We start from the raw sequence: 14,158 nt of genomic DNA on the forward strand, positions 1-14,158 counted from the left end.
TTAACAACATAAACTTCACAAGTAAGTTGGTAAACTGATTTCAGATGAATGTTTTGCCTAACTTTGGTAAATTTCAGCCTGATAAAGTATATATTTAATATAATAGAGCAAAGGCATTTTAGAGGTTAAAGTACTATTAACATATTGAATATACATACATAGCTTTTTAGTTAGATTAAGGAAAATCAGGTATTTTTAAGGCAGATTTCACATCAACTTTATGCTCTCTTATAAATCTCATGGCAGTTTTTCTTTTTCTTTTCTTTAGAATTTCCTATGAATTAAAAAAGTAAATATGTATTCCATGACTTGAGCTCACAATAAGAAAGAATGCTCTGTATTAAGGTTGCATTTCTCGGAGAAATAGTTATTTGCCATGTATGCTGAGAATTCTTGGCTCTGGCGACCCAAGTTTTCAATGTGGCTAACTTCTGTACCCCAATACCCGGGTTGGGGTGCACTTGTTATAACAGGCATGCGTATGACTCTTCCAAAGTTACTAGGGAGAAGAGTGTTTGTTTTCCTTCGGACTAAAGACTTAATTTGTTACTTAGTTTTGCACTAATTTCATGAATCTACAACCTGGGGTAGGAAAGAGAAAAAGTGATTACATTCAGTGAAATGGACAAATATACCAAAATAAGAAATCCTGTTTAAATGTTGGAGGTATTCCCCAAAGCAAGCAATGCTATAATTATCATCATATACTGCTTCTCTTATATTGCTGTGAAGCATAAAACACAGCAACTTACCTACCTTTAATTAGCTGTATTTAGTATTTTTTATGGCCACTGAACGTGGTGCTCAGATTACCATATATTAGCATATAATTTGCATACACACCTCAAGGTATTTGGTTTTATTGCTATTGCCTTTTGTGGCCCTATTTCAGTAATGACGCTAATGGAATATAAAAAAAGATTTCTGACTCAATTCACTTTACAATCTTGGGAGTTTTACAATGGGAAGTTTCATATTGCATATAAAATTCCTCAAAAAAAATTCTGTGGCTTCTCAGAGTGGTCAATCAGTCTATGTACTTATCTGGCAAATCCCTGATAGGTGCCCCAGTGAAAGCATTTACTTTCATTCTGAGCTCAATAAAGATATATTTCATAAGGCTTGGGGTATAAACTGCTTCATATTTGCTTAAAAGAAAGTTGCACACACAATTTAATGAATCTTACCAGTCTATCAGCAACTAAAGGCCCAGAGAAAGAAAAATAACAGCTGCAGCAGGAGAATTTGGAGAAAGGTCAGCGGTCAGTGCCTGCATCTGCATTCACTGGGAGACACAGAGGAAAAATAAAGGGTCTCTCTTTGTTGCAAGTCAGCACTATTTTAGAAAAGCGCAGATACTGACTTAATTACCAATGTTCCCTTTCGCTCTAGGGTGCAGCAGCAGGCTGTACATCAATACCTAAGGTCACATTGCTAAAAGCATAAAAAAGATCAGGTTTTCTGGCACTTGAGAGCATTGTTTTGTGCTTCTTCCTTAGCATTCCTAGTGTTCGATACCAGATAGAAACAGAGAGCAGGAGTCACTACAGAGGGCAACAGAATTATGAAAGCTGATGTGAAAAGCAGGCCTTTTGAACTCCAGGCAACTCTTGAACTGTGTCAAATCTCCCATCATTACTTGACTGTTGTTGGGTCGTTTTTTTTGAATACCTTCACCCAATCCTTAAGCCTAATTGCATAAATAAAATTTACTGTGAATTATGTGCCAATTTGGAAATAAAACTACCCAACTTTTTTTCAGTTGAAAAATAAGTTCAACGTAATGTGTTTGGGACTACTGATACATTTTTATTCATCTTTCCGTCAACATGGTATGAAAATTCCCACAACAGATTTTGGTAAGTAGGAGACCATTGGTCTGTTTTTTAAAAAATGGGTGCTGGTTCTTTCAATGACAATGTCTTTGTTAACCTAGAGAGCTGACAATATCTGGAAAAGAAAGCATGACATTTGTAATATGCAAAATGAAAAATAGTCATTTCAAGGTAAGACTGTCTTAAAAGAACTCAATTTGATGGTCAAAAATGAATCCCTTCTTGATTTATTGCATTAAAGGGCCTCTATTTGAGAGGCAGCTGAGGTATGGTTCACAGGGCAGTCTGACTATATTTGAATGGCATGACCACGTCAGGATTTTGACCATTGCCATAGCTGATGCTGCCATCATGGATCAGACCGACGATGCAGCAGGGTGATTTGGTTGTGGAGACAAAAGAAATAATTACATTGATTATGCTGGGGGGCAAATTAACCACATAATAGATCTAACATCTTTAAATATTGAAGTTTTATGGCTTAGTCCACACAGAGTGTAATGGTTTAATTTCCAATGTGTATTATATGCTTTAAAGAGTTTTTGGCAGTAGGTAAGGTGCAAAGTATGGATATGTGAAAATAATAACAGTAATTCCTATGAATCATCCATTTCTTTTTCTTCACAGTTAACTGCCCCTGCCCCCATGCTATCTTTTCAGAGCCGTTTAATTTGGTCCAACTTTCTATTTTATTTGTACTATCTAGACTGGTCCTTCTGGAAGGTACATTCTTCTAAAGATCTACGAGTTAAAGAAGTCTATAATATATCTAAATGTCATCTGATCGGTATTTCATGGAATCATACAATTTTGAGCAGAAATACCCCTTAGAAATCATCTGGTGAACCTCCTTTTTTAAACTACTGTAAAAATAGAGAAGCCACCTCATTTTGCTGTGAGGGCTCAGCTGAAAAGAATAGTGCAATTTAGTAACTAACTTGTGTGCAGGGGAATGTTCCAATAAGTAAGAAGCACTACTCAATGCCTCGCTGTAGGGCTGCAAGTATTTACTTATCTAATTATCTTTACAAAGAGGCCCACTGATAATGCAAACTCTGCTACCTTTCCCAGAGCGGACAAAAGGAGATTTAATTTAAAAAGAAATGGTAGCATAGAGTAGCAGACTTTCCCAGACTTCACCATCAGAGAAATATGAAGTTGAAAGAAGAGTTCTGTTTGCTATTCTCTCATGAAAATGGGAGATAGATGTAAAAGGCTGTTCCATCTGTTGTCACAGAGAGTTCTCCAGAATGAACACACATATTATTATAACTGTTCAGATTATAAAACACAAGTCATAATTGAGGGTAGCGTCTACCCTAAATACTGAGGGCAATCTGCCCTGGCATACAGCTCCCCAAACTGCCCTCAGGGATCCATTGAGCATATGCACTTTCCATCAGCCAGAGTCTGCCAGCATCTAATGTCTCTCTAGGGTTTCACCATTACCCAATTTGAATGCTGAGAAGATGCTCATAATTGCTTATTATGACATCAGACAAGAGAATTCAAGTCCCATTTGATTGTAATGAGTTTGTGGCGTCTCTGCCTTTTGTGGGTCCAGTCACATACAGAATGGAACTTAAGGCTTCTATACTGAAACAGAATTATACTCCAACAGTGGAGCATGAGGCTTGGACCCTGTTCAGTAAAAATTTTTTCTATTACTTTCTGCAGCCTGTTGATGGCAACAAAAATAATATCAATTATAAAAGCTTTCAGCAGAGACACTCAAACTTCTTTCCAAACTGGAATTTACTTTCCCAGATTTACCTCCGAAGTAATTCAGACTTACTGTCCACACAAGCACAGGTAAGCCAATTGAATGGTAAAAACAGATAAAATTATTGCTTTAAAGTGATGTACAGAGTGAAATGGCAGGATTAGTCAGTTTTACATGTAGCATAAAACAATATAAAGAAGTAAATATGTACATCATGAGCAGGTGCGTGCACTGAAAATGCCTACTTAGAATTAGGTGAAACACCTCTGTGATGATTTCAGTAAGGAAAGTGTTTTAGGAAATTACCTTCTAAACACCTTCTATCCTGTTTTTACAAGATGGAAGTCAAAGAAGGCCGATAAAGATAACACAGAACATGGCTACAAAAAAAGGAGCAAAAGGAGTAACAGGATTGAATTTGATTTCTAAGTGGAAAAACTAGGAACCATTTAACGTGCTTGGGATTTCATCGTTCTGTGCTTTGATAAAGTGTCGATGCTTCCTGCATACTCACAGTAGTAACTGGATGGCTGAAGGAGAGAAACGACGATGAATTGGATTCTAGTAGAAAGCACACTGAGACCCAGAGCTTTCCGTTCAAAGCTAAAGCTGAAATTATAACGTGAAAGCAGAATGGGTAGGTGTTACAGGAAAGCAACTCACAATGCATAGGTGCATTTGTGATCTTAAAGTATTGCAGGCAGATATAATACTAATTTCGTGCCCAACAGAGGTGTGTTTTGGTTTTTTTTTTTCGTTACAAATTTAAAAATGCTGTTGTGGCTATTCTGAAAATAGCACTAAATTCCCTTAATTTCAAGCTGGCTCTGAGTTACTAAATAAATATCTGGTTGCCAGAAGAGAAAAGCTGTGCCTTGGGGTTCACTTTTTGAGGGAACTCTAACAAGTATTTTTAAAAGAATATGTAATATGTGTTTATCTCTCCTTCAAGCCTAAGCAGGCCGTTTTACTCTTAAAGGGAGCAATTTGGTGTAGAAATAAAATAACTAGACCAGAAATGGATAAAGTTCTAGTTTTTTTATCTGTCACCAATTAACTGGGTAGCCTTAGGCAAACTGTTCAATCTCTTAATTTGGTTTGATTCAAACATGTAGGAAGCACCTTGCATTCAAGTTCAACAGAATGTTTACTGATACGTAGCTTTGGGCTGTTTAGTCGAATCAACTGCAAAGTTACTTATCTGTTATTTCCTTATTTTTCCAAAAAAAAAAGAAACAGCAACAATACTGATTCAAACCAATCAGCATCAGTATTGAGTACTAATTATTTACCAAGTACGGAACTAAAATATAGAAATACAAGAAGAATAAACGGAACCGCCATGTAGAAGTTCAAAATCTGCTAAGGGAACTATCTCTTCCCACCCTCCCACCAAATCACATGCTACCTGCAGTACAGAGTTCACAAAGCTGTTGTGCAGGCAAAGGGCCTCCGGTCTTCTCCACTGATCAGTCATGAACTTTGCAAATCCCTGAACCTCTCTAAATCTCAGTTTTCTCACTACCACAATAGAAATAATAACAGGATCTAGCTCATATGGCTGCATGAAGCTTACACAGTATAATTCAAGTAAAATAATTACTGCTATACCTGATAGATAGTAGGTACAAAATAAATGTTTAATTTTGGTAATTGTTATAATCGTAAAATGTAGAACGTTGAAATAATGTAAAGAGGAATACACAAGATGCCCTTTAATAATAATATGAAGGGATTTACATATTCTGTTGTTATAAATAAGATAATGAACATTGTTCTGGCTGAACTGTGCCCCCTTAAATGTATATGTTAAAGCCTTAACAACCCAGTACTTCAGAATGGACTGTATTTGGAGATAGGACTTGTAAAGAGGTAATTAAGGTTAAACGAGGTTACATGGGTGGGTCCTAATCCAATCTAACTGGTGTCCTTTGACAGAGGCACAGATACCAGGGATGTGAATGCACTGGTGTCCTTGGACAGAGGCAGAAACACCAGTGAAAACACCAGTGAGGACACAGCGAGAAGGTGGCCTTCTGCAGGCCAAGGAGAGAGGCCTCAGGAGAAACCAAACCTGCCAACAGACAGCTTGATCTTGGACTTTCTACTTATAGAACTGTGAGAAAATAAACTTCTGTTGTTTAAGCCCTCCAGTCTGTGGTATTTTGTTATGGAGCCTGAGCAAACTAATACAAAAATGAAAGTATTTAAAATAATATAAATAAATGCTCACACAATGATTAAAGAGATATATAGCAGTAGCAGTAGGGGATTAAAAAAGAGCTATATGGGATTACATAAAATCATGTGTGTGAAACATGAAAATTGTAAAGCACTATAGAATTTAAAGAATCTTTCATTTAACAAAAAATAAATTAACTTAATAAAAATGAGAAAAAATAATAAGATATACACGTCTTAAATATTAGCTTCCAAGCACATGTACTTTGAAAATTTAGTACTATTAAATAAAATAGTACTAAATACTATTTAGTAAATTCTTAAGTAAATTCTTTACTTGCACAGAGTAAAGAAATATTCAAATAACTCAAGAGTATAAAATAAAAAGTAACTTCCCCTCTTTCTTTTTGAATTGGATAGATGATGTTATAAATATATTTCTGGGCAAAAGATATACAGCAGGAATCCTTTACAGATGACCAATAGTTCATATACCCCCAAGTGTGCATCACCATGAATCCAGGGTCCTCATTCATCCATTATCACCACCGAAGAGGAATATCCACATCATTCTGGAAACCTGAGCTGGCAACAGGCCATCCACACTGGTTTTTAAGGTGGAACATGTGATACAACATCCAACACAGAACTTTCTGCACAGTAGGAACTCAATAAACATTTGTCTGTTAATTTGATATGCTTGATTAATGATGCCTCAGATAATATGTTTTATAAAACCAGATTACATGGTTTCACTGAACATATTGAAGTCTAATTTTTCATCAGGTCTGTATGTGTGCAGCTAGAAACTGAAATAATATTTACGTTAGTACCAGGGAGTTTGCTAAACACACCTTCATGTCACCTTATTTATTTAGTTCACTTGGCATAGCTTCATTCCTGCATTAACTCAGTGCCAAATAAAAAATTTGCATTTAATGTTTTGCTGCTCTACAAGTGTCAGGGAATCTAAAAACGAGGATTAACTTTACCTGACACATAAAATCTATGGGCCAAAGCAATCATCTAGATCCAATTAGAGTTTTCCCCAATTTCCTGAAGATTCTCTGCAGCTTCCTTAGAAATAGCAGAAAGGAAAAAGTAGTATGGAGTGTTTGCTTTGAATCACAGCTCCTGTACGAAGTGACAGTGTTACATTGGGCAAGTCGTTTATTCTTTCTTCCGTGTTTGTAAGTGGGACTATACTTTCTCTGATTTCTAATAATAACTATTTCTTACAATTCTGTGTATTGGCGGGTTGGTTCTTTTGTTCATCTTGACTGAGCGCTCCTCGGAGGCTGCATTCAGTTGGTGGGTCTTCTGGGGGTTGGGCTTATCTGGGCTCACCTGGGTCTCCTGGACCTCCCTCTCTGCGCCTGACAGATGATTGGAGCCTTCACGCTGTGATTTGCTTTTTCTCCTCATGGCTTCTCGTCCTCCAGTAACTGGTGGCAAAATTGTTCCGTGAGGGTAAAGGCTTTATTTAAAATATTTAATATTTTGATATTCTTTTATTATAATTTGGCTTCTGCCTTTTAATTTTATAGATAACTTTGACCTTTGGGGAGGAAAGCCTCTTTTGAAAAGACATATGACAAATTATTTTCATATTCTATATTTTACATTTACCATACGTCTTTGATGAAAATATATCCAAAATTAATCTTGAACATTTTTCATATTTTTAATTCTTGGTCATCACAGTCACTAGAACATAAATTATGTGAAAATCTTGATTAAAGTAACAGTGATTTGGCTAAGATGAATGTTATAGAATATATAAACTATGTATTTTATATACCTTTATTTTCTTAGTCATCTTAACATAATCAACTGTATTAGAATACTCAGACATGCACATTAAGATGATTTACTTGTTTTTACTATTTTCTGAACTTCATTAGTATAAAAACCATAACTGTACATGAATGTGTAAATTTTGTCAACATAAAGGCATACTTTTCACAGGACATATTCTTTTTATGTTTGTTAAATTGATTTATAATTTTTTATATATTTAGTTTGTGGGGTTTTATTTATACTTTTGCCCCAAGCCCTGAAAACATTAGGGGCAGGTTTGGTTATTAAAATATCTCAACCAAAGAAGCAACATGATAAACACTGAACTTAAGAAAGAACACTCCAGTGGAGACAGCAGACCCGTTGGGAGGCTTGTCTCCCTCTTCATGGGTAATACTTCTCTAGCCTGAACCTCTGAAACAACCACACTCACTTCTTTCCATATCATATCTTTGGAGAGGAGCTGCGTCCTCCCACTGGCCAGCAAGTCCCCAGCCACAGGCCTCCCCATTTTCAAACCAGGCATTTTTGACAGCTCAGCCATAGGGATGGAGGCATGAAGCATGAGGCAGAAGTTGCCAGGCATCTTGAAGCCTAAGCTCTGGAACTCACAGTGTCACTTTTGACAAGTTCCACTGGTGAAAGCAAGTCACAGGTTTAGCCCATATTCAGGGAGTAGGTCAATAGACTGCCTTCTCGAAGGGTGAAGGAACAAAGTCAAAGGAATATATAGGAAGGATGAGAGATCATTAGCAAACTACCACAAAGACCTATTTCATAATATTTCATGTCTTTCCTGGAAATCATTTAGTATATTACGGCCTTAGCCTCTTCTAACTGTGTGCCCTGGTGTAGGTACTTTGAGAGGAGCCATCAGTTGAAACAATAGACATGCTAGGGGTAGACCCCAGCTCTGAAATAATCACCAGGTATCCATGCATTCCTTGTCCAAGTTTTAACCTGAAATGTCATGAATTACAAACAGTACTTGACAATGAGCCAAAAATAATGGTTTCTGAATTTCTTCCAGATTTCACTAGATATGCATGGATTGCCAGGTCTTACTTCACATTGGTACACCATTCTGTAGTTTAACACTATCAGAATTGGAACTTCCCTGGTGGCGCAGTGGTTAAGAATCCTCCTGCCAGTGCAGGGGACATGGGTTCGATCCCTGGTCTAGGAGATCCCACATGCCGAAGAGCAACTAAGCCCGTGAGCCACAGCTACTGAGCCTGCACTCTAGAGCCTGCGAGCCACAACTACTGAGCCTGCATGCCACAACTACTGAAGCCCGCAAGCCACAACTACTGAAGCCCACGTGTCTAGAGCTCATGCTCCACAACAAGAGAAGCCACAGCAATGAGAAACCCGCGCACTGCAACGAAGAGTAGCCCCTGCTGGCCACAGCACGAGAAAAGCCCAGGCACAGCAACCAAGACCCAACGCAGCCAAAAATAAATAAATAAATAAATAAATTTATTTAAAAAAAGAAGAAGAAGAATATGCTGGGGGTGGGGTGGTTCTCCTGTTCAGTGCAAATTACTGAAGTTTGTTGTATGGGATTGTTGGTAGCAAAAATCCCATAAATGTTCACAAACAACTATTCCACTCAGTTTATATCTCTGTCCACCATAGGCATGTGCATCTGTTACCAAGAGACAGAGACTCATCATGTCTCAGCCTCATCATGGCTCTTTTTATGGGGGGATATATCTTTCTGGGGAGTTGCTATCTCCCCACTAGATGAGCTGGAAATTTAAAATGAGAATTCACCCTCTACTAGGGCTGTGTGATTTAGAAAAAAAATACAGAATAAACTTAAAAATTATTTGTTTACTTAACATTCAAATTGAACTAGGTACTGTGTTCCTATCTGGACCCCTACCCTCTATGAACTTGAAGACAGGAGATATATATGTGTATATATATATATATATATATATATATATATATATATACACACACAGTATACTAAATAATATAATATTTATATATTTATAATAAAGTACAGTGCCTATATTTCCATTATTATTTTTTTTTGTATCCCCAACGTTAGCCCAGTGTCAGACACTTAGTACATACAGAGTAAATATTTCTTGAATAAATGAATGAACGAGCGCATAAGAGAAGGTTATGGAGGGTAGAAGAAAAGGAGAGGGGAGAAGAGGACAACTCAAGAGATGAAATACACTGCACAACTTTGGCAGAGCAGGGTAATGGAATTTGGTTGGTCAGGGCATAGAGGAGTAGCGTCAACCCTGCTGCACCTCAAAATCCTCTTGGAAAGCTTTTTAAAAATACCGACACTTGGGGTCTACAAATTGAATGAAGTCTCTAGAGAAACAGCCCTGGCATAGTAATGTTTAAAAGCTCCCCCAGGTATCTTTAAAGTGCATCCAGCATTTAGGATCACCACTGGCTTAGGGCCTCTCAAGGCAGGCAAAGACCCTGTGGTGGAAAGAATCTGGAAAACGACAAACTAAAATGAAAAGATACTGAGAGGTGTTGTGATTCTAAGACACTTCTCTAATAACCTCGCTTGGGTGAGTTGCTTATTTTTGTGGTTGTTCCTGCTGCCACTTCTGATACAAAATGATCCTCCCAAGTGTGTGAGTTCCTGGCTAATTTCTACAGAGAAGAAGCTGGGAATCAGGAATGTTGTGGCTGAGTGTCCCTATCATTTAATGTGTACGGCAAATCTGTCTTCAAATTGCTGTTTGGAAAAATTAATAGCATTCATGGGTCATCGTTAGCAATTTTGTTAACACATCCAGGAAACAGACTAGCTACTGGCAGGTTAAATAAATGTGTGCCACACATGACCTTCAAAATCATTGATCTTAAAGGTTATAAACAGTACCCAACTGACCCATTGGTCTGTGTCCTCGGATTAAGAGATCCTGCCATGGAAAGTCCCCTTTGTAGTGCATTGCTGCCAATAAGGAAGATGACTTTAAAATATATATATTGAACCAGGTTATATGTGATCATTAATCACCAACTCTCCCCAGGACTACCATCATAAATACTGCATCTGCATAAAATTCCCTGCTGAAATTACCTTGCCATCTTTTCAGCCTTCTATGAAAAAGCAGACACATTTGGAGGAAAGAGGAAATAAAAAGGCACAGAGAAAGGAAACAAAGAAGAGGAAATAGACTGCCTTTAAAATTTTAAATTATTTAAATTAAATTTTAAAAATTATTTTAAATTTTATTCAAAGTTATTTAAAATTGCTTTTAAATCTGTTAGCATTTTGTCTCATAGCACTGTTTGATGGTCATATTAAATATAATACTTTAACTTTCTTATATTTTAGTATTACTCTGTTACCAAGTATGTCTTCATAGAGCAATTCTGTGGCACTGGAAACCTACACAAAATTAAATACAGGGGTCTGGGAAGGGGCCCTGAAGTTGAAGCTTTATTAATATCATGATAAATTTACTCTGGTCCACCAGCATCATATTTGGGGATGTAAATGATATTTCTTTCCTCCTGTTTATTGTTTTAAAAATGACATCAAGTCATATAGGTGAATACAATTCCAATAATATGGAACCGCAAAAATAAAAATTGGAAGGTCTTCTTCATTGCCCATTACATAACTCTCCAGAGGTTATTCCTTTCAGCATTTAGCATGTGAAATGTACCCATTTTTAAGTAGTGCTTTCAAATAGTTACTTAAAATTTATTTTCATTCTAGTGATATATATATATATATATATATATACACATATATATATATTTCAAATGTTCACATAAGTATATATATGCTGTCAACTCTTGATATCAAAGACTGTCGCTTCAGTTTCTGGGTTCCCTGGGTTCTTCCCTTATTTATCTTCTCCTTTAAGTGTGCACTTGATTTGGGGAAGTTAGGTCTAGTAATATCACTTGACAGTGGTAAAATTAGCAACTCAGGCGTAAAAGCTGGGTTTGAATCCCTGCGGAGGAATTTAGTAATTATGTGACTTAATTATTAACAATTAATACTATGTAACTGTTTTGAAATCTCCTTGACTACTTAACAGTTTTTCAGTTCTCTATCTCCAAAATCAGGATAATAATAATAAACAGCGAATGGGGTTGTTGCCACGATTAAATGAGATGCAACATGCACACAGCTCAGCATAGTCCTGGAACATCACATATGCAATAAATATGAAAAACCATCACATCAACTTCAAGGTCATCATTACCATTACCAGCTTCATTTTCATCACCACTGAGTAGCTAAAGAAAGGGAGGTTATAAAAAATTAAATGATTTCCACTACTTATTAGTAACCTGATAGATGTGTTTTGGTGGAACAGTTTGAAATTACTGTCTACAGTGAAATTTAGGGGGCCCTGTGGAAAACTATCTTCCACATAACCTCCAACTACACCAACTTGTGTGCTGTCCAAAGGTTACGGAACAGAGAGGCTCATAGACCAAATGATCCCATTGCTTATTAAATCAATTGAAAACATACAGGAAGAAAAAGGGGAAGAAATAAGGTATTAATAATTGGGATAGTATGTAAATGGCACAGAAAGAGCACCCTACCTGAATCCCGGTATGAATATTCCCATGTGCTCACTCTGCACCACATCAGCCATCCCTGTGGAGCTGCCCAGAGCTCTGAGCTGGCGGTTCAGGAGACGGGAGATGCCTGGAGCCAACACACACTTGCACTTTCCAAAAGACACAGGGCAAGTCCATCTGGCCAATAACTGTAACTTGCCAATTAGCCTGATGAGCAGCTATAATGTATCTGCATTTCTCAGACAGAGGACACATGGGGCCAGAATAACTACCACCCATGGGTGGTTGATTTAAGGCCTCATTAGCATGAATTGTCTCCTTGGTCCCTCCATCCCTTCCTATCCATCCCCAGATATATAGGCTCTACTTACTTTAATCTACATCCAACATATCTCCCAAGTGACTTTCTCCTTTACTTCTTTTATCTGACAACTTGTCTTGTCTTGTTTTGAAAATCCTTACATCATAGAGAAAACATTCATTATTCAGGGTTTATACTCGTGGTGACAGAGCAGAGTTGTTGTAACCCTGCTTTCAACCAGTTCACTTGGATTCACATTCCAGTCCATTGCTTACCAGCTGTATACAAGTGGGTAAGTTACTTAATCTTTCTGTGCTTCAGTCTCCTTCTCTGCAAAATGTGGATGATGATGACACTAATAGTACCTGCCTGATAACGCTGTGGTGCTGATTAAATGAGTTATTCAACTAAAGTGATCAGAACAGTGTCTGGCACCTAGTAAGGACTCAGTATGTATCAGCTCTTATGACGTTTAGCTCTTTGGACAGTGTGTACTTGGCTGGAAGCCTGACCTTAGGGGACCGGGGGGAGGAGACAGCAATGTGTTTACAGAGACAGAAAATCAGTCCTTCCATTTACAGAGTGCTTGCAACTTACAAAGAACGTTAAATGATCATTTTAAGATTTCAAAACAAATCTCTGAAGCCCGTACAATGACCTCTATTTTACAGATCAAGGCCTTGAAGTTCAGGGGATGAAGCGGCTTTGCTCAGAGACACACATGTATTCGGTATCAGGTCATGGCTTGAAACCACATCATCCTACTCCGCTTTCAGCCTCGTCTGTCTCAATATAGCTGCTGAACCCAAGGAGGTGGAAATAATCTCCCCTGCCTGAAAAAAGAAGGGCCTCCCTCCCCAACACCTCCTTCCTCCATACACTCAGACTAATATATGAAAACTCTTTATACGATCAGAGGAAAGATTTAAACATTGTTTCTCTCCAACTCATAGCATAGCGATTAATTTACATTATTGCAGAAATGCCGTGCAACTGATCACCTCCCATCCTGGGGTAAAATGTTAGTAGTTGAGACAGTTTGGGAGGTTAGAAGGGTAGAGAAGATGGATCCAGAAAGGATGGGCTGATTTTAACATTTGGCCTAGAATTGCTATAAGTGATTGTATATACAACAGAGACATAAATAAATCTGCCTTTTTTCTAGGCATCATCTATGGCACCATGTGTTATCATATTTAATACTTTAGTGTAATTCAATCTCTTTATTCAAAAAATAGTTTAATGATGTAAACAAAATATAGGCACAAAGGAGAAAAGATTCATATATCTCCTTAACCCACTCGCACGAATATAAGTGTAAGTCTGGGGAAACCCTCACGAGTTCACCTGTCTCTCCTCTTGCCCTCTGAGGAGGCATTGTATTGAGTCAATTGTCAGCAAGTGCAATTAGTGGGAAAAATACATTAAGATGAAGAAATGCTGAGCAGGTAAAAGAAAACCAAGTGGAAGAAAGTAAGTGACTGTTGACAGAGGACAGAATTATATTCACATACACACACACACACACACACACACACACTCTACACACACAGCAAAGCAAAATTAAACCAGCTGCCAAACTGTGCCTCCAACCTCTCATATTTGACCCACTTGGAAAGTATCCCCATGTCAGAAGGATTCTCTTTCCTCTTCTTACAGAATGCATTCTTTCAAATGCCTTGGTGAATTCAAGGATTATTTATTTTCAAATTTCAAATAGTCCAAGATACTCTGACAAAAGTATCAGTTGGTCTCCTGTGCCATCCAGGCCCCAGTCATAATCAA

This window comes from Phocoena sinus, chromosome 11 (assembly GCF_008692025.1).
Source record: "Phocoena sinus isolate mPhoSin1 chromosome 11, mPhoSin1.pri, whole genome shotgun sequence".
Classification (NCBI taxonomy): Eukaryota; Metazoa; Chordata; class Mammalia; order Artiodactyla; family Phocoenidae; genus Phocoena; species Phocoena sinus.